The sequence below is a fragment of the Anas acuta genome, chromosome 2 (genome assembly GCF_963932015.1).
Source record: "Anas acuta chromosome 2, bAnaAcu1.1, whole genome shotgun sequence".
NCBI classification, from domain to species: Eukaryota; Metazoa; Chordata; class Aves; order Anseriformes; family Anatidae; genus Anas; species Anas acuta.
Genome location: NC_088980.1, coordinates 42,998,328 through 43,018,955, shown reverse-complemented (window position 1 = coordinate 43,018,955; position 20,628 = coordinate 42,998,328). Strand labels below are relative to the sequence as shown.

At 39.4% G+C, this 20,628-nt stretch overlaps 1 long non-coding RNA gene across 1 annotated transcript in view; it reads left to right on the top strand.

Moving 5' to 3' along the window:
• LOC137851704 (uncharacterized) overlaps positions 1-20,412 on the top strand; it is a 49,101-nt gene extending 28,689 nt beyond the window's left edge. The window contains exons 2-3 of the long non-coding RNA XR_011093374.1: positions 7,079-7,244; positions 19,815-20,412. This is a non-coding gene — a long non-coding RNA (uncharacterized lncRNA). The remainder of the gene's footprint in view (positions 1-7,078; positions 7,245-19,814) is intronic.
• The last annotated feature ends 216 nt before the right edge of the window (positions 20,413-20,628 follow it).

Sequence of the window (20,628 nt, the reverse complement as noted above, 5' to 3'; positions counted from 1 at the left end):
TTCTTTGTGCAGCTGTAGTGCTTTTTTTCTTTTTCTTCTTTTTTTTTTTTTTTTTTTTTTTTCTGGCAAAATAGTCAAGCTTTTGATCGATATTATTACACCAGGAAGACTTGAGTGATGTTTAACTATAGTGTCAATATTCAGAACTAGAGCATTTTGGCTGTTTTTCATTACCTTCATATTCTTCTATTCTAGGAAAAAATAAATAAATGAAAACCAATGAACTTCCAAAGGAAGCTGTAAGGTGTTCATATTCTACAGTGATAAGGACTTAAAAATACCCAGATAACATAACATTATATACCTACAAACACTTGAAGAATATTTTCTAAAGTAATATTAATGACACGTTAGTTTGAATGCTAATGAACTGTTGAAGATAATTTTTTATGTCATATCAACTTATATATTACTACCATTATACTGATCCTAATTGATTCTCTTATAGGAGTTACAGTTGCTAATTCCGTATTCATAGTATGTGAACTTCTTCATTAGCAATTATTTTATGGCTCATTTTAACTGTGAAAGGACAGTTTCATTGCATTTCCCTTTTTTTTTTTTTTTTTCCTTCTTTTTTTTCCCTTGTCCTCAATAACAGCAATATGGAAATTTATCACATCAGACTTCTGGAGAGCTCTCATTCTTGTCTCCCTCTCAGACCTTGCTATGTTAGCCAGGTAAATGTGATTCAGGGGTCATATTGTTAATCCCCTGTTGCAAAGCTACTCTGCACGGTGCTGCTAAGCTACAGATGTCTAAGCAGGACGGTCTGAACTGTACTGAAATGATGTTGCTGTCAGAATTATTAGTGCTAATTTCTACATTTTCTGCAGGAAAAGATAACATCAGCAGGGCAGAAGACATGCAGCCCATGCATGTCTTCTTGTACCCGAGCGTCTCTTTTTGGACTCTTAAGGTAGAAATTAGGTTCTTCTTCCACATAGGCTTGAAGATACACAGCATCAGAAACATCTAAAAGTGAGCATACCAAAGTGCTCACCAAGAATTTTGTGCATCAGAGGATTTCTTCTCCTTGAGTCATGCAGAATTCTGTGGCCAAAGCAGAGCCATGGGCTGTAGCTTGGAAATGTTCTTTGTAGGTTGTTTTTTTCACTATTGGTGGTGGGGAAAACTGTCATTTTTTGAAGCTTACGTAAACAAGTTTGTTGTAAGAGAATTATATTTGCTAGACATAATCCAGAAAGTCAGCATTCTTTTTTTTTTTTTTTTTTTTTTTTTTTTCCAGGGTGGGTTTAAGCACTCGTTCACTGCCTTCCCTTGCTTTGGTCTGAGTGGACTCATTGCGTTTGTCATGTGCGTAGTACTAGATGGAAAAAGAGTTTGCTGATGAATGATGGTGCTCCGTGCTGTCAAATTTGACTTTTTTTTTTTCCTTCTGCCTACCTTTGTCTTTTCATCTATCTTCCCTTAAAGAGAGAAAAATATCTGAAAGGCTTAGATGATTTTTTTTTTTTTTTTTGGTAATGCTATTTAGAAACCAGGTTCACTAGCACATATGCGCTGAATATACCTCTGGCAAACAGAAACACATCATCCCTACTTCAGTTTATTTTCTCCAGCAAGGAGATTTTTGAAGACTTCGAGTTGAAAAGAGCAGAGCAGACAAAGCAAGGGATTGTTTTATCAATCCCTTTCATACTAAGCATGTGACATTTTTCTGAGCGGTAAGAAATTTGTTTTCAAAAGACACTGTCAAATTCTCAGATTCATTGACTCTTGGTAGCAATGTAAGCTCGAGACAGTAGTGACAGGCTTTCTTCCAGGACACTGCATATCGTACAAAATAAGCTTCCTTCAGCTGGAATGATGTTTGAGTTGTGGTAGCACCATGAAAATCAACAGCAATTTAGATCAGCCGAGCAAGAAGTATGCAGGTTTTCTGATCAGTCACATACAGCTCCTTTCAGCTTTGCTCATGATCCTTTCTGTAGGCAGCATCTGTGGGGTGAAACCTGCAGCTGAGCATCCCTGGCTTCTTCTTAGACCTGTTCTTCCAAGAACTGCAGAGAGCAGAGTGCTGCAGCAATACTCAAGCGCTGATTTTTTTTTTTTTTTAATTTCAAATTTTATTTTATTTTTTTTCCAGAAGGGGCTTATTTAGCCTTTGTTTTTTTTTTATACAAACAATTAATAGATGGGGCAATTTCATGACTGTGTGTGTTTTATAGCACTTGGCAAATGAGTGCACAGGTACAGCTGGCAACTGAAGTGGTATAAAACTGTGGCTACTCTTTTTATTCAGGATATATTTTCACTATATATTTATATATCTTTATATATATATATATATATATATATAAATATATATATATGTATCTTTAATACAGTGAGTGGTGTATTAGCATCAGTAAGGTGACCTTCACATGAAGAAATAGGGAGAAGAAAAATAGAAGAAATAGGGCAAATGTTATTATCCCAGTGTTACACAGGGTTTGCATTTGGCTGCGCAAGAAGTACATCTACAGGGAGGAGCAGCCTGAGCCAGTGCGGTACAGTCTGCAGAGGCAGAGAGCCTGTGGTAGGGACCGGTGCAGCTGGGGCATGTAGGGCTCCATGGCTGTATCTGTACTGCAGAATAGACCATGGTGAGGGGATGAAATCCTAGTGCTGCTGATTGTCCCCCATAGTAGATACTTGTTTTGCACCCTGGCACTGTTTTGGGTTGTCAGGTCCAAGTTTGATTTCCCCACCCTCCAAAAATATCATAAGATGCTTTACACCTTTAAGGCTTCTGCTACACCACAGAGCACACAACCTATAGACTCAATTTCATGCTGATAAATGTTATTTTGAGTTGTGACATAGCCATCACATTATTCAAAATGCTCTGAACTGAGAATAATGTGCAGAGAAAAAATACATTATAATAATAATAATACTTATGCATTCAGGCTACGGAGCAAATCCATTGAACTAAAGGGAAGCCCTGGGCCAAATGTTACGTGAAATGGCCAGGCAACACAAGTCAGAGCCTTAAGCTTTGCTTAGCAACATAAATACAGTCTGAATCCCAAACTTAGTACATCTGAGATGGTGTAAGACACTGCCTGGTACAGTGGAGTTTGTCATCTCTAGTCATTTTCTAGCAGTCAAACAAAGGTGGATAGGTCAAGAGGGGCACGCCATGCTCATGCTGCTTCTGAAATGACTCTTTAAGAGTCAAGCTGAAATATCTGATGCGGGAGCAAGAACTGAAACCTCTGGGCTCCCAGTCTTTGTGCTCCTCATCTTCAGAAAATGCTACACTGTAATACAGTAAAAGATTAAAAAAAAAAAAGGCATCCAAAGAAGGTAAAATTTATGATTCGTGATGGCATACTATTTCTGCCTTCTCATCAATTCAGTGGGTAACTGCAATAGAACAGGACTAGTTCCGCTGTCTGGAGCCCCTGGGAACTATGACTTTATTTGCAGTAGAAGTTGGATTGAATTCTGAAGTAATATGAAATTTAAGTCAAATGCATTACTAAAATTATGTGTTATGAATGCATGAGGGATTAAAGAGTTCAAAAATAACAATTTACTCAAGTCAGCCTTGAGGATCAAAGCTTTGGCTTCACTGCTGTCTCAAGGTGGACTTAGTACCTCATGGAATAGTTTCATGGCTCAGTGCAATGTTGATAATTTGGCATTCAAAGCTGTCAACAGCATGGATTAATAAAGCATTTACAGTATCTTTAAAGCTGTTATTGGAAGCCAACTCTCATACCCTTCTGAGTGCAGCTGTAACTGTTTTGTTTCTGAATACAGAGTTTCTACGTTTTATTTTATTTATTTTTTATTAAGGAAAATATCCTTGAAAAGATGGGAATAGGCAATTAAGGCCAGCAGGAAATGTATAAGGAAATTGTTGGTGGTCTAATCAGGGATTTAGTCTCCAGCAGGGGAGAAGTATTTTATAAATTAAATACAAGAGTAAATAGCATTATCATCACTTTGCAAATCAGGAACTGATTCAAAATCATTATTCATAGTCCAGGAGTTCTTGTCTTTCTTTTCTTAGCTAACTGCATCATGCCCCTGCCTCCAACAGAAGGGCAGGAAGATATGTATAAACTGAACTTCTTAGCTGGGATTATCTCATAAGGCAACCTTAAAATTTGGCAGCAAGTCAAAGGTTTACAGCACATCACTAAATGAAGAATGAGGACAGTTCATGGTACCACTATCAACTCTCTCTACATCAACTTTCGAAAACCAGAGGTCAGGGTAATTATCTCCTTGTCACTTTAGGGGTCTTAGTCTGATCGCCTCATTTGCCACAACGTGCTATGGAAGCATATTATAATGCTTGGGTAGTTTCAGGACAATGCAGTTCCCTCGCAAAACTCCATGGGCCTTGCACAGCAAGCTCTTGGCTTGCTCTCCATTTTGCAAAGAAAGGGTCTGATGCTCTGTGTGTCTGGTTCCTCTCACTGAGTCTTCTCCAAAGTGAGAGGGAAATAGCACATGGGATTCCCCACCATGGACTTGCTGGGACTGAGCTCCAATCATTTTGAAAGCATGCTTAAGGAAATGAATACACTGTGTATTGAATAAGCTATACAGGTTTGGTGCTTTGAGCAGGAGATGTCCTAGACAGACCAGTGGAGTAATTGAGAGATGTATGGATAAAATGTAATTGCTAACTTCTAATATACATATGAACACTTAGACAAATTGAGAGAAAAGACAACATGACTACCTAACTATTATGAAAAATGGTATTCATGTTTGGTACAATTATGACTATATTAAAAAAGCCTATTTCAAGCAACCAATATGCAGATCTGAGTCAGGAGAGATTAATTGGTGGTATGAACACTTAAGCTATATAATTTACTCTGATTGAAGAGGCAATGCTAAAACGTGGAATTAGCAGATGCTGGCTGTAGTTTTGCTCTGAATCCATTCTCTGAATGTGCTAGGTAAAACTCCATTTATTCTAAATGCTGAAATACTTTAATCCCCGGGATTTGATTTGCATCTGTGTTTTTTGTTTCTTTGAATTATTCTTCAAGTGCTGTTGCTGTAGCAATATCCAGTTCTGTGATGAAATGAAGCACATTCCAGATTCAGCTGTTAAAGTCTGTAAGGGGGCCCTTTGGCAAGATCAGACGGGGTCTTATTAAAAACACCCGATCCTTTCTGTTTAATGTTCAACACCACATTTTCTTTCTCCACAAACTCACTGGTCATAACAGGGCATGTCTCTGGGCATTCCACTAGGTGCTGTGAATTATTCACTGCCACGCTTCTCACCTCAGAACACAAAGTACGCATTGTGTATCACGCTGGCCCTAGCACTTCCTTAAATCCACATTTTCTGAGCCATCTCCCTAATTCCATCGGCAATGAACGAGTTAAAGAAATAGTCATTCACCCAAGCTCATATGTTCTGATCCAGAATTTGATTGCAGTATGGATGCCCCTGAAAATTGAAGTGTGAACTAAGAGAAGAGATAGATGAATTATTAAACTGCAGTATCTCAAATATGCACAATAAAAAACTGGCAGTGGTCAGAGTTCAATTGGGGGCCAACTTTTTCTGCACAGTATAGTTCTATTTCATTTGCTACAAGCACAGAAATTAAGCCTGGATGCCAGTATAGATGCTATGAAAATCTACCTTAATACTGTGAAGTCCAAAAGAATTAGCAGAGAGCGATCCTATTAAAGCTCTATCCAAAATGCCTAAACATGTGCAGTTAACATATGTTAAACTGAACACTGCTCTTACTATTATAAATGACTGCTTGCTGTCTTTGTCAGCAGAGTTGTGGCATTCATCCTGTCACAAAGAATAAGAATAAGATGACCATCTGCATTTCTGCAGAGTGATAGCTACCCACAGTGGGTTCAATAAAAGAAAATTATGGCTTTGTGCATTGCTACAGCCAATAAATCACGAGCGGGTCTTGCATCAAGGCAAAAAATGAAAAATAACGTTTTGTGGAAAGACTCTCCATAGGGTACCAGCTGAGCAGCCCCTTGAATGATAATGCCCCTCCAAACAAAACAAGCATCATACAAAGATGGCAAATAATGACCTGGTCACGAGGAATTGAGCATACCAGGTTGTTAGGGACACTGGTGGATATACATCGGGGGAAAACTAAAGGTTCCCTGATGTTCTTTCTGTGAAACAATCATGAAGCATGGACACAAGCTATCAGGCCATTTTCTAATCGGTTTTCATTTTCTTCAAAATAATGCTCTTTAATGCAGGTTCAGTGTATCATTCCTGTCCCTTCTCTCTCACCTGGGGTATTCTGCAGCAGCATGTTCCTGTAGCCTGAAGGACTATTCTCTGTCTCCCGTGAATCAAAGGAGGGTGAAAGTTGGCCTCAGGGACCTCTTGGAGGTGATACAGGCCTTCCTTTCTGGGTTTGAATATGCTGTATTGGAGATCTAGGTTCACTGAGCAGCCCTACCAGCCATATCACTGTAGGACCTCCAATTACCTTATTTGTCAAGTAATGAAAGCCTTTCTCAGAGGTGGAGAATCCAAAATCAACTGAAATTTAAGCAGGAGACTAGAATTTTTGGTCTCCTTAATCACTTCTTCCTAAATGCAGCTTCTTTTTTTTTTTTTTTTTTTAATTATTATTATTTCTTCTTTCTGATGACTTTGAATCAGTGACTGGAGATCTGGTACTTCCCTCTCGGTTATCCTGAGTAAGGGTGGATTGCATGCATGGCTTTGCAAAAGAACACAAATACGTGCCAAATGAAGATGGAGTAAATGCTGTGGAAATGGTTTCTGAGTGAAGTTTTGACTGTCATTTTATAAATATTAGATGGGGTTTAAAACGCAGCTAGATATCTTATACATCTGACTGTAATACTAAACTACATTAGTATAAATCAAAAAGAAAGATTTTTATAATTTAAAGGCTATTTGCTGCAGTTTTCTTACAGCAATACATAAATGATGGTTTAAGGCCAAATTTTGATCTGAATGTAGTAGGAATAGCTTTAGGGGTCTCTGATGAAATCAGGTGTAATAGGGATCATACCGTGGCTTCATATATTCAGAACTCTACTCCTATCTATCTCTTTTTCAATTTTACAGTCTCTGCTTAAATACCATGGTAATTGTGAGTCAAGAAATGCCTTCGGGTGGATTTTCCCAAAGGACTCAGCGTGATGTCAATGGGAACAGTGCTTTAGAAAACCTCAGCTTGAACAAATATAGAAAAGGACAACAATCATTGGAATTCGGTTATCTAAAGCCACTAGTAAGTGCACTGTGGGGATGAAGGGGGAGGAGGAGGGAAAATACTTTTTTTCGAATCTGAGTTTGTTATTTATCGAGAATTAATAAACGTTTGGACTGTATTTATTCTCTAACGGACCACTAGATGTCAGCACATATCCAGGCTATTGCAGTTGGACCAACAATCATCTGGTAGTAAAAAACAACCTTCCACCCTGTAACGGTGTAGGTTGGATACCATACTGTTGCTGGCTATAAGTATTTTTGTTTGACTTCTTAAGACTTTCCAGTTCTCAAACTGTAGCTGTGACTATTGTAGCCATCAAAGTGGGAGGACTTTATGTATGTTAATTCGTGCACTTGTTCTTGTCTCCTGAACTGCGTTCGTTGTCATCTGTGCTCCGTGCATTGCTCCTCAGGAAGCACTTCTCACATGGAAGTCTACCAGGTACAGCTTTAAAGGGGATGGCTCGTGTATTCATAGCCAGATTTCATGGCCAAATTCTTTTGGAAGTTGGGAAAAGAAACAGAAATCTCAGCAAAACTTCAAATGCAATCATAGCATAGTCCAATGTGAAAATGATCTGTGAGATCAGGCAAGAAAACTGGTATATTCGGAATGTGCTCAACTCACCTGTGGTGCATATAAGAAATAATGAAAAAAAATTACATTATTATATATTCAGCCTATTTAAAATGCATAGACACAGTTCACTGCTTGCATTATTTTTAAGTTAGATCAAAAGCCTTCTTGATCAATTTTGCCACACTGTAGTAACGATTAGAATTAGAAGTTGGCCATGTATGTTCATATGTTGTGTATTCATTACTTGTATATATCTAGATCCAAATTCAAAGCAAAGAAGTGTTCTGGCAGTTTTGACAGGCAATCCATTTTTTCTAATCATCTGTGGCTGCAGAACAATTGTATTTTGGAAAATCAGATGCCTGAACTGAAAATTGCCACTTATTATTATTATTTTTTTTTCCCAATACAATGGAATTCAGGGTCCTTAATTGTTCCAGCAATTAAAACAGACTTTAACAACTGCTATGAACAGGAGTTAGAGGACATCATGTCAGTGCTGAATCAGGCTGCAGGGAACTGTAGCGCAACCCCTGCAGTGTTGTCAGTCCATTAGTTATGAATAAAGGGCTCCACGCTCCCCTGCATCGGAGGCACTCAGTTGAAGCATGCGTGCTCATGGCAGTACAGCTTACTTCCCTCCAGAGACTATCTGAAATGCCTGACGAAGGGAGTTAGATGCTTCAGTTGAGCACCTGAAGCTACCTGGGGTGAAATTGGGTCCATAATATGAAGTTGCTGTGAAATGACTCGTCCTTTGGCCCAGGAGTGATTTACTAGTGGTAAATTTGCACTTGGAGTATTTGGCTTTCCCTGTCCCAGCCTGCCAAGGGTTCGTGGTGTATGTTTTCAGTACACTGATGGTGAGGCGCAGAACATTCAGCAGGTTGCCAGGCTGAAGTGCATGCAGTAATCCACCTCTCCCGTGATGGCTGCACTGGTAAGAGCATCAGCCTGTGTAAGGACGTGTGGTGTTTCAAAGCTGATAAAAACCCGAGAGAGTACGGGGAGGGAGATATGCAGAGGAAGGGGAAACTTGGAGATGAGTGAGATCAAGTCTGTTACCCTATTTTGCTCACAGAAAATGTATCCTATTGAACTATAAACTTGATTAAGTCACCCTATTCATACCGTGCTTAAGGCAGGTTGCCTAGCAGCAGAGATCTTAGCAGGACTGAGCCACAAACAATTTCTTGCTGTCCAGGTCTCATTTGTTATTAACATTTAGGATTCATAGGAATTTCCAACAAAAAGGTAGAAGAAAACAAGGTACAGTCCCCCCGGACCTCATCAAAGCAATGAAAACCTAGGTAGATTGGCTTTATTGCTCCTGGTAAATGAAGACTGCTTGGATTGCACACACCACCTCATCTTTTTCTGAGGTGAAAGGAAGGAATTGATCTGTTTGTTTAAACAGATTGCTGTAAATTCTGCCTGTTTGAGCAGGGTAAATAATGGTGAAAGGTGGTAAGAAGTTGAGGGGGAGTAACTGTTTGGTTTAAAAGTAAATTTCACTGTGACTACTTGATGTCTTCATGCCATGTGAATACCTGAGAAGTCTATGAGGAGACTGGCAGAATAAATATGAATGTTGGAGTCTGTTAGGAATAGTTTGCCTGCCTGAGATAAAATCAATGATTTTTATAATTAACCTCACTTGGCACCCTGATCCAAATTAGCACAACTGTGTACAGCTCTGTCCCCTGGCCCAAAGCTGAGGCTTGTTGTCAGCAATGCTAATGAAATAATGATGGTATCCATTTAGGTGGTCATTGAGTAGAAAGAAGTTCAGCAAAGGGAAAGTTAGCCCTGCAGTTTTCCAGTCCATTTGCTGTTCCCTGTCACTTACAGAATCAGTTCAGAATTAATTGGCAAGATTTTGTCTCAGCCTCGATTCTTCTTCTCAAAATTGGTCTTTCTCCATGCTTTACTTCTAAGGAAAGTCTTTGGCTTTGCCAAGTTCACACCCAGACAGACAGATAATGTTATAATGCTCACAAATTTTAAAGCTGGTAAAAGGTAGGATGATCACTTTTTGTGCTAATGTGGCACCTGGAAACATTTTCAGTTCTGTTTGGTTCTAGAAGATAAGCTGTGGTATCTGCTGGTGGAACCTCGCATATCCTCCTTACAGTCTATGCTGTGAATTAAAATCAGCAGATAGTTTGGCCGAATATTTCTGTAAACTTCTGTGATGTAATACAAAATATGTTGGTTCTTAGTGTGTGTTTTAGCTCATAAAATGGCAACCACCTCAAAATCCATTCAAATCTACCCCTATGGCTGATTCCTAATTTCCTTATCGAGGGTCTGTGACTTTTTCTTGGTAGCACTGCCTGGTATTCACATGCTATGCTCAGCTTTGTCTCATTTTAGTGAATAATTGTTAGTTAAAAATAAAACCAAAAAAGCATCAAGCATCAGCCACTCTGCTTTGCTGCTTAGGGCAGAAAAATATCTTCCTTTCTTTCCGAGTGAAAAAGCTTGTAGCAACTGATTTCATATTCACATCTTTAATGAGATGGAAACCTCTAGTCTCCAATTTGTCCATTGGACATAAATAGAGGGTACAAGCTGCAACAGGATCTATTTTGTCCCCTTCCTGACATCAGTTGCTTTTCCTTTTATAGATCTCTGTTTACACACAGAAGGACTCAAAAAAAATTAAAAAAAATTGTAATGATTATCCATGCTGGTGGACACTGGGATTCATAAAAAATAAGCAAAAATGTGCTAGAAATAAAGTACATATTTCTAACAAAGAAGATAATTCATCACTGGAAAACATTTACGTAGAATAGTGGTGGGTCCTTGATGACAGCTAAGCTATTTTTTATTTTTTTTAATCATGATTTGATGTTTTCTTCTGAAGGATTTGTTCTGGTTCAGTTGCACAAAATTATTGGACTTGAAGCAGGAATTAATAAGGGAAGTGTTATGGCTTGTAATATTTTGAAGTTCATTAACCATTAGTGTGAAATCATTAGTCCATTGCTAGGAGGAAATAGTCTAATAAGAGTGTCAATGCACAGTCCTTGCCTTTCCATGCCAAAGCCTTACTAAGAAATATCAAGGGAACTATGAAATCAGAGCTATGTTAATTAATTATATATTATTTTTCTGAAGTGAGAATTTCTCCATGTAGATCACATTCTTTCTATGCATAGCTTTTTGTTGTTGTTGTTTTATGCATCTTGCGAGTAGTCTTATTTGCTCTAAATAGGACTAGTGTCATTCATCAAATACCCACCATGGCCACATCTTTTCGGACAAGCCTGTTTGGGGAAGCCGTGTGCTTTCTGCCTGGTGTATCCACAACCCCCAAATCTTTGTGTGTCAGGACAGCCATGGGCTGGGAGTGCTTTCATGTACTAAAGCAACTCAGGAACTCTGCAAGTTGAATGATGGTGCTAGTGTATTCCTAGTTATTAATTCTGGAGTAGTACGTGTATCTTTAAATGATGAATCAGACAGAATGAAGCTGGCTGTTAGAGTGCACTTGAAGTTAATTGAAGCCATGACTCATGTATTTGCATTTTTCTTTCCCACAAAGAATGTTTAAGTAAGACCCTTTGCTCCTTTTAAGATCTCGAAATCTGTGTCTAGCTACATATCATAGAAGCTGCTGATCACAAGGTGCTTTAATCTGGTAGTGTGTGTATTGTGATTTGAACTTCTTCAACTCAAAAACTAACCAGATTTTTGGACAGCCTGACTCCTTTGGTGTCACGATTGGTAACCAGCCTATGGATTGTTTGTTTAAAAGACCCATCTCAGTAGGAAACAAATGTCTCTGAGATCTCAAGAGCTGACTGCTGAAGGTAGAGAACAGAACTGGTTATTCAGTTGCTGCAAGTCCAGGTCACTTGGCAAAGGGTTGGTTGCTCTTTGCTAGGAAAGGCCACATGTGGGCTACTGGGATTGTTCTGGGTCACAGGCTGTACTACATGTGAAAACTGTCTCCTTGCCTAAAGTCTAGTTCCTCATCATGCACACACATTGCTGAAGAAAAAGGCAACAAAAACCAATATAATTTCCTTTACTTCTTCTGTTTTATTTTTCTTGCTGAAAAGCAAATAAGGATCAAGTCACGGTGAGCAAACTGGAAGACTAGTTAATGTAAATACATGCAGCAAGTGACAGTCCTGTGCTCAGGAAACTTTCAATTTAAATAGAGCAGGCACTTGAAGAATAGGAAGAGAAACTATGACAGAAGAGTGACAGAATTGGTTGTATGTTACCTGGCAGTCAGGGACCAAACAGAGATCCTGTCTCCACCAGGCAGAAATGGACTGGCTTGAATTCCTGAAGTGTGAAAGCCTTGCAACAACAGATTACCTTTGTAAAATGTATCCTTCTTTATACCCTGGAAAAATAAAATCCTGCAGTGTTCTGGAGTAAGGATATAATTTTCAACCAAGTTCTGCAGCTTGCTCAAATGGCCTTTTAAGTTGTCCCTCCCTGCCCTGTCCCTGTCCCCCACGCTTTTATTAGCTACTAACAGGAGCTACATAAACTAGGAATTAATTTGGCCCATTAAACATTAAAAGATTAATACTTTTCTCATTTTTCTCACAATTTAGAAGTTCATTACATTGTTGCATTAGGGTCATTCCACTTAATTTTACTTTTCATGTCAATTTTCTCCCAGCATTAATTTTGACCATGTTGCAGCCTTCAGCTCAGGGCATATCTCACTGCAGTCCATTATCTGACCAGCCGAGCCTGCAGCAACAGGGAATCTTACTTAATTGGAAAGGTGCACCGATGCAGAAAAAGTACATGTAACTTCTTGCACTAGCTATACCTTCTAAAAATGCATAATTACAAAGATGACAAACTGCCATGTATTCTTTTATCTGAAAGATTTCCAGAAGTTGCCAGAGTCAGGAAAGAGAAAGGTTGAAGACTGTAATTCCTTCCATGTTGTGTTATGGCATAGACGTGTAAAGAATGACTGTAAGGGAAGCACCAGGTGAGAATTTTTAGAAGCTTTTCAAAGCAATCAGTGAAATCTGATTTAAGAGTACCACTTCATCCCGCACTTAACTGTGTTCTCCAGATAAACTGTATTCCAATATGCTTCACAAAGTTAAATAATACAGCTACTGAGATAAATAACAGCAGAAGTAGACAGTCACAGCAAGTTATAGGCTTGAGGAACAGCTGTTTTCAGCTGAGATTTAAAATGAAATGACAAAATCACAATGCATTACTCTGTACTACAGTGACCAGAGTTTTTCAGCAGACTCCACCACACCTGAAAGCTGCCAAATAAGTAAAGCAAAGTTAATCAGACAAGAAGGGTGGTTGGAAGAGTTCGATGACCTGAACCCTATTGACACTACTTCATTTGAAACTGAAGCTGAATGACACTGTAAACTGGACTTAGCAGAAAAGACCAAGTGTAACGTGACATGAATTTCCCTCTTTCTGACCTAGCTTGACTGAATGCTCTGGAGCACTTAATCCTTCACACTCCCATCTGAAGGATCTAAGGCAAGAGTCCAGCAGTGGCCTGTCCAGTAACGCAATGTGAGCTCAGGCAGTTCATTCCTGGAGTATCATCCAAAATTTGACTATCCTTGGCAATTGGCAATTGTGAGCTCTGCCTAGTTTTATTTTCCTTAATCCTAATACCAGAGCAACTTTCCAAGCCCTCACCTGCAAGAGCAACATTATTCTACAGATAGAAAGAAAACAGCCTAAAAAATACAATAGAGTTGCATTAATTTACACCTCCTGAGAAGCTGGCTATAGCAGCTATGGCTGATCAGAGTGCGTTATTAGCTCAGATTCAAATCATAATCAAATGGAGACAATTTAAAATTTTTGAATACTATGGGGAGAGAAGGATGGAGATACTTGCCATAATATTTGATTTGAAAAGGTCTTGTAGGTATATTAGCCAGCTGCTTAAAGATTTCACCATTCATATACCTTTTTTAATGGTCAGTTTCTTTTAAAATGAAAAGACATGCCTATACACTTTGGATTTGACTCAGAGAGGTGATATCACTACAGTGCCATTTCCCAAGCCTGAAGAAACACAAATAATGCTATAAAAGTGGCATACATTTTACCACAGTCTCTCTCTTTCTCATTTTTTTTTTTTTTTATTGCTGGAATGTTGATTTATTTAGATCCTTAACTATCTTTTCCCTGTAGTACCCTTGGCATCCCGGTAACAAAGAGCCAGCTGCTTTTGCCAGTCTCAATTTAACACTTGAGCAGGAGTCCTGTCATGGCCAGCATTCTCAGGGCTCGCAAGGAAGAAATGGGAGTCTGTTCAGCATACATTTTTGGGTTTGTCTGGCAGCTTTGGAAATAATTGGCAAAATTCACTCTGATGCTAGGAGCTTGCACATACAGACATTGCTCATCTAAAAGGCAATTGCTAAAATGTTACCCAGAGCTTTCTCTTTTAACCACAACAAAACCCACAAGATTCACTCCACAGAAATTTATGGGAGAAGAGCCCACTCCAGTTGTGACCAGAGCTCAGTTTAGAACCTATAAGATGCCAAACAAGACAACCTAATCTATCGTGGTTTTCTTGAGACTGTGATATTGAGTCAACATGAATGACCCTGATGGGTGAAGAATATAACATTACATCTGATAACATAACATTACATTTGATGAGGATCAGATAAGAATATCAGTTTTTGTTAAACAGTGTGAGTTGCAGCTGCTGTTAATGTCAATCTAGAAATCAGAATTGTAAGAAGGAGAATGGCTCTCTGTTGATCTTTTGTAAATATTCACTCCTAGACGACACATTTAGTATTTGAGATGTTCTGCTTTGTCATTCCTGCAGTAGAGCTTTACTTATTTAGGACTACTGGTTATATGTTATTGGCTTAATCTCTCTGTGTTTGAAAAGATCCGTGGACTGATCTAGGCTCATCATCCTTCTTGTGCCTCTTATGTCAGATTTGAACATGAACAAGAAATCAGTGTTCTAAAGGGATAATGACAAAAAAAGGGTAATGGCAATAATACTGTGTTGCAGAGAATTCTTTTTTCTTTTTTCTTTTTTAATATTAGAGCTGAAATGATGACTATTTTCAAGATAGTTGTTTAAAAATGCTTATAAAATAAATGCTCTACTTGGCAAAATGATGGAATGCAATTGGAACTGAAAGGATGCTTGCAAGGGAATAAAAATCACTGCAATGTTAAATGGAAATGTCTGGTGTATTTACAAGGAAAGGTATTAGCTCTATGCTTTCTAACACTGCTTCTCATTCCCAGTATCTCAAAGTCTAACTTAGGAAAGATATGAAGAAATCAAAGAGATTTGTAACCCATAAATTTTGAGGATCTAGCGGGTTTACCAGATGAGAGAGAAAAATCTGATGTAGTGCAACTAACTGCTCTACAGAACTGGTGTAGGTGAAAGTAAGCTTTTAATAAACATCTGCCAGCAAGCACAATGTTGGAATACATGTGGTGGTAAACATTTGGGAATCCATAAGTCTTTCTGGGCTGCATTCTTGTAAATTAATGGAAACAATTTTGATGTATGTCTGGCTAGTGAGCATTTGGCCACCCACGAAGTCATCTGCTTGAAAGCAGCATCTTTGGTATTACTGAGTGCCTATATTTCTAAACAAGCTCTTACTAGAAGTTAGTCCAGCATGGAAGTATTTAGGGGAAAAGAAGTAAAGATCTGGGGTGATACTTGAGCTACATTTTTAAGACGAGCAAAAAGCACACAGATTGTTTGACACTCCTGAACTGGAAAATTGTTTGAGGTGATGAACGAAACGTAGGTGAGAGCGGCTTTTACAAACTTGCAGGAGAGTGACTTTGAGGAGATACCTCCCCACCTTTTCATTTCATTTTTTTGTGTCTATGTTGGTGACAACGGTGGGAGGATATATCTTCAGAGGGTTTTGACGTTGTGGGTAATGGAGCTGAACACGGTGCTCATTGAAGCCTAGCCAAAAACACAGTTTGTCAAAGACACCCTGTTTGCAAAACAATTAAGTGGATATTGAAAGCACCGTTGTGAACAATCTGTATTTTTAGCAACAGGAAAGAAGGACGGAAAACTCTGTTGCCAAGACGTAATATATGTAATATACATTTCTTCTGGAACTAATTATTATTTTCTGAAACTACTGCAGTTGTATGCTACTGTGACTGAAAAGAGCAAGTGTTGTATAATGTTAACATCAGGAGATAAAGGTTCTGGTTTCAGCCTCTGCAAGAAATTAAAAATGAGTCTAATTCCAGTAGGGTTTAGCCTCACCATCAACACTGGATTGGCTTTTTGACCGCTTTGCCCTCTTTTAAAATTGCCAGCCTGAAAAGATCAAAGAGCTTTGCAGGACTTCAGGAAGTAGACACCTACATTTATTTTTGCTGCAGTGAAAGCTGAGGTAGAAGAGCATGGTAGTCTGATTTTTCTAAGGAGTCCACTCACTTTAATATGTCTAGCAAGAGGGATGTCAGCATGTGAAAGAAACACAAGGTAAATGTCTTTTATGACACCAGTAAGTTCAATTTCTGGATTCAGAGCAGAATATCAAAGCTTGCTTTCACAGCGTATTTTATTTGTGCCTATATATTTTCCTCAGCAAGAAGATTGCAACCCTGTGGTACATACATAAACATCTAAAACAAAGATCTACAGTGGGTCTTTAAAAAAATGCCTAGATCTGATTTCACAATTACAAGGTATGGATAGTTTTGTGGCCTTTTGAAAGCTGAATATAGAATATGCAATCTGGAAAAATGGCTGCTGATGTGCCACAGACATTAATTGGTGAATGTGTCATCAGCTTGAGATTTCATTATGTTGCTAAAAACCAGACTCAGTGAAGGGAAGCGCCCTGGAAATCAACTTGTCAGCATGCGAGGTATCCCACATCATCAAGGAGAGTTGCTGGAGCAAAGAGAGCAGGCCAGTATGATCCCAGCTCCTGCTGCTGCTTGCTGGTGTCCGCTGACGCGTGCCAGGTGACTGAATATGAATGGGCTCCGGTGGGAGGGATGGCCTTTTACTTGCAAATATTTCTTCTGCTCTTATGTTGCCCCTCAGCAATAATGGTTGGCTTTTTATAGAACATTGTCTGATTTGTTGGCAACCTTTAGGTATTTTATCGATTTAACATTTCTTCAGAGACTTAATGAAATATATGACCCACGGACAATGTGATTTTTTGAAAGCTGATGCTGAAGTGAGGGGTATATTGCCTGGTTCAAGCTCTGCTGTCTCTTGAGTTCATTAGATGTTGTTTTAAATACAGTTTCTAGTCTGTTTATGAACTACATTTCTTTTTCCACACTTGGTAATGGTGCTGTTTTACACTGCATTCGGTGTGTATTTCAAACCCACTTGCTGAATTGAGTCATTTCACGGTGAAGCAAGCTGAATCCAAGAGAAATATACCTTGGCTAGGACACCGTAGTTCAGTATATCAAAACAAAGTGAGGAACAGGTTGGAGAACTCTCAGAATCCATTGTATTTATTACTTAAAAGTAATGAAGCAAAATGTAGTTGTTTGTGCTCCCTGAATGTTAATCTACCCAGCTGTTGCAAACGGTGAAAGGTGAGAACTGGCTGTAAAAGTTTTGTGTGCAGTTCATCTGGACTAGTTGGCTGGCTACTGAATCACAAACTAATGAGCAGGCAGGACTGGGATTTGGCACATGATGGAAGCGGGTTCACTACACAAGGGTTTCAGAAATAGCAGCGCAGACCTGAGCAGCCAAGTCTGTGTCGAGACACAGGTGGGCTACCTTTGAAAGCTTCTGAGCATGCAGCAGCCTTCATGAACCATTTTATGCTAGTGTCTAAATGTAGCTCTAACTCTAGGCTTCTATTTCCGAAAACTCTGGCCCAAGTCGTCAGGGATTTTTAAATTGTGCTGCAAGGGACAAAATGTGTAGAAGAATAAAGATAATTGTATTCACTGTCTTTTGGCAGATGGCTTATAATACCAATGTGTCAGTCTGAGCATCCTTCAGCTCCTGTTCCTGTACATCTGTATCTATCAAAAGAAGATGTGATTGAAGGATCTCCTACTTTCTCCCTCCCCTTACACTTCCTTTCTCTCTCCAAGTATCCCCACAGGTATTAGCAATGCAGCTGCTGCTGTTCAGCCAGTATTGCTGCAGTCTCTGTTCCTCACATTCCCCTTTCCTACCATAGAGATGATGCAAGAAGATATTTGATAAGCTTAAAGTTTCTCCTAGTGAAAGCTCGGGCCAAGAAACCAGCAGACAATTCAGCATGGCAGCAAATTTCCATATCTCGCGGGGCGTAGCTCAATGGTGGCACTGAATGGCTCAGAAAACTGGAGTCAGAGCTTGCTGGATTTGGTGGTGGTGTTGTTGCTGGAAGAGAGCACTTGATTAGCAAGAGGTGGCAATAGCTCCACGTAGAAACAGAAGGATTTCCAAAACTGATGGGGCAGTTTCACATTAGAGCCAGCACTAGAGCAACACAGGCTGAAAGCAGCAGGCCAGCTGGCCTTTCCGAATCCTGGCACAAGCTGCAAATCACAAGGTCCCCCTCTTACATAAGCAGTCCTACTGTAACACACACGGCTCGTCTCCGAAGAGCTCTAAATAGCCAGGGCTGGAACAGCTCCCGTGTCACCCCAGGTTGCTGCTGACACATGATAAAATTACACTGGGATAAAAATGCTGTGGTGAATCAGATTGGAGTGTAAACACTAATGCCTTTTTGCACGTTTGCTTAAAGCCAGGTCGTAGCATGCTCTACACAAAAGCAAAGTGTAATAAAGTCTTCTTCATCTTGCTCTGTGCAGTGGCCAACTTCTGCAGCCAGTGAGGACTGCACGCATTGAACAGCTGGCCAGGAGGACCAGAACAACCAGACTTCCCAAAAGAAAGTCTGATGAAAGCCATGCTGTGGTCTGTACCCAACCCTTCTGTGCCAGCAGCAGAACTAAGATCTGTGATAGGCAGCAAATGTTACAGACCCTTCAAAGTAGCTCTGAATATGTCTGAGGACTTCTCCTAGCACAGGCACTTTGTCCACGCTTTCTAACAAATGTAATGTCTTAGAATTGATTCTGATGTTTTATTCTTTAAAGAAGGGAGCAGAGAGGACAATAAAGTTCAATCAAAAGCATTTGTTTTATCAAGTAAATGGATAATTGTGACATTTGATGTTCATAAGAGACTATTTCTTGAACATTTGCCTAATGATCTCTCCACTTTACAAGTTCTGTTCAGTCTAGTTTAACAGTTCACCACATAATCACTTTCAGCTCTTTGGAAACATTTTATTATTATTGCTGTTATTAGACAGTGCATTCTCTTGGAAATGTCAAGGATGTTGTCAAATATTGTACTAATTTCAGCCTCCTTTGTAACAGCCCTGAACTTTATTAAGAAACGGCACACTGTAAGTAGGTTGTTCCAGCAACCAGCTCCATCCTAAAGGGCAATAGGATCACTTGGATAAGAGGCTGGAGAATCTCTGTATAGTTAGAGACTCATCTTAAGGTCCCTTGTAGCCTTATTTTCTTGGATTCCTGGATCAGGCATTTATGCAATGGTATCTTTGCGTTCCAGAGGCGTGTTTTTGCCAGTGAATCTGTGCCACCTAACTATAGCTGTCAGACACTTGGCATTCGTCAGGCTCCCTCTGAAGTTAATGAAGGAAGAAACAAGCATCTCTAGGATGCACCCACACACCTATGATGCCTGATCTTAGGATGAGTGGAATTTCCCTTTGAAAAGACTGCCTCTTCCAGCTAGTGAAGGAAACAGAGAAATGACTTAAAATAGACCTTTCATGTCTATCCAGCAGAAGTTGGGTAAAGTTAAAGCTGCCAGAAGGAAGTGTAGTTCTGTACCTGACAACTTTATCCAGGTTCCAAAAGTGATAGTACGAATTCATGGACTTGGAAGTAAAAGTACGTTGTTAATGGTTCAAGAAGCTGCAAATTGCTGTTGGCAGTCACGGTACTTTGGGACGGTCTCTACATGTTAATTTTGTTCTTGTTTTCTTCCCAAAGCTCCTAATCCTGGCCCTTGTCAGAGAGAAGATTCTGGCAGGAAGGACCTCTGGCCACACCTGCTGTGACTGCTGTCCCGTTCCTGAATTCCACCTACATTGATTCTTCCTTAGTGTTCACTCAGGTGCAGTCACAAGGAGTAGACGTTATGTGTGTCTGGGGGATTAGTACAAGGACTGAGTATCATCTGAGTTTGCTTTCTGCTTCAAGCAGTCCACAGACAGCGTGCCAGCCCTCTACATGAAGTTGGCATTGGGTCCACAGAGTGTGAGCTGGCTTCCTGAATGGATGAGAAGACAGAAGGCAAGCCAAGTAAAAAAGCTAATTTTCAAAGCCTGTGACTGGAAAATGAAAGACATAGATGTATAAAGAAATAGCAGTATTATAGGTCTAGACAGACATTAATGAGCATGTGCCCTAATGATCATATCAAGGTTATAAGCCACTGCTTATGCACAAGACAAATCTAGCTCATCTAGCTCAAACACCGGCTGTTCAAACTCTGTCCTAATTACAAGATTTATGCCTTTGCCTTTATCCAAAGGGTTGATCTGAAGGAATGAAAGAGTAGTTCAAGCTCTAAGTCCCCTTGCTTCTTGTTCTCATTACCATAAAGGTATGGGTGCCTGTTAGATTTGGTCAGATGTTTTTATAATTAAAGATTTAAACTTTAAAAGTGAAGGGAATCTCTTACACTTTGGAACCTTTGGTTGCTCCATCAAATATTGTTTGTGATCTCCATAATGAAATGAATACAGCAGGGTGCCAGAATACTTCTAATAATTTGCCCTCAGGATTTTCTGCACTTGATCTC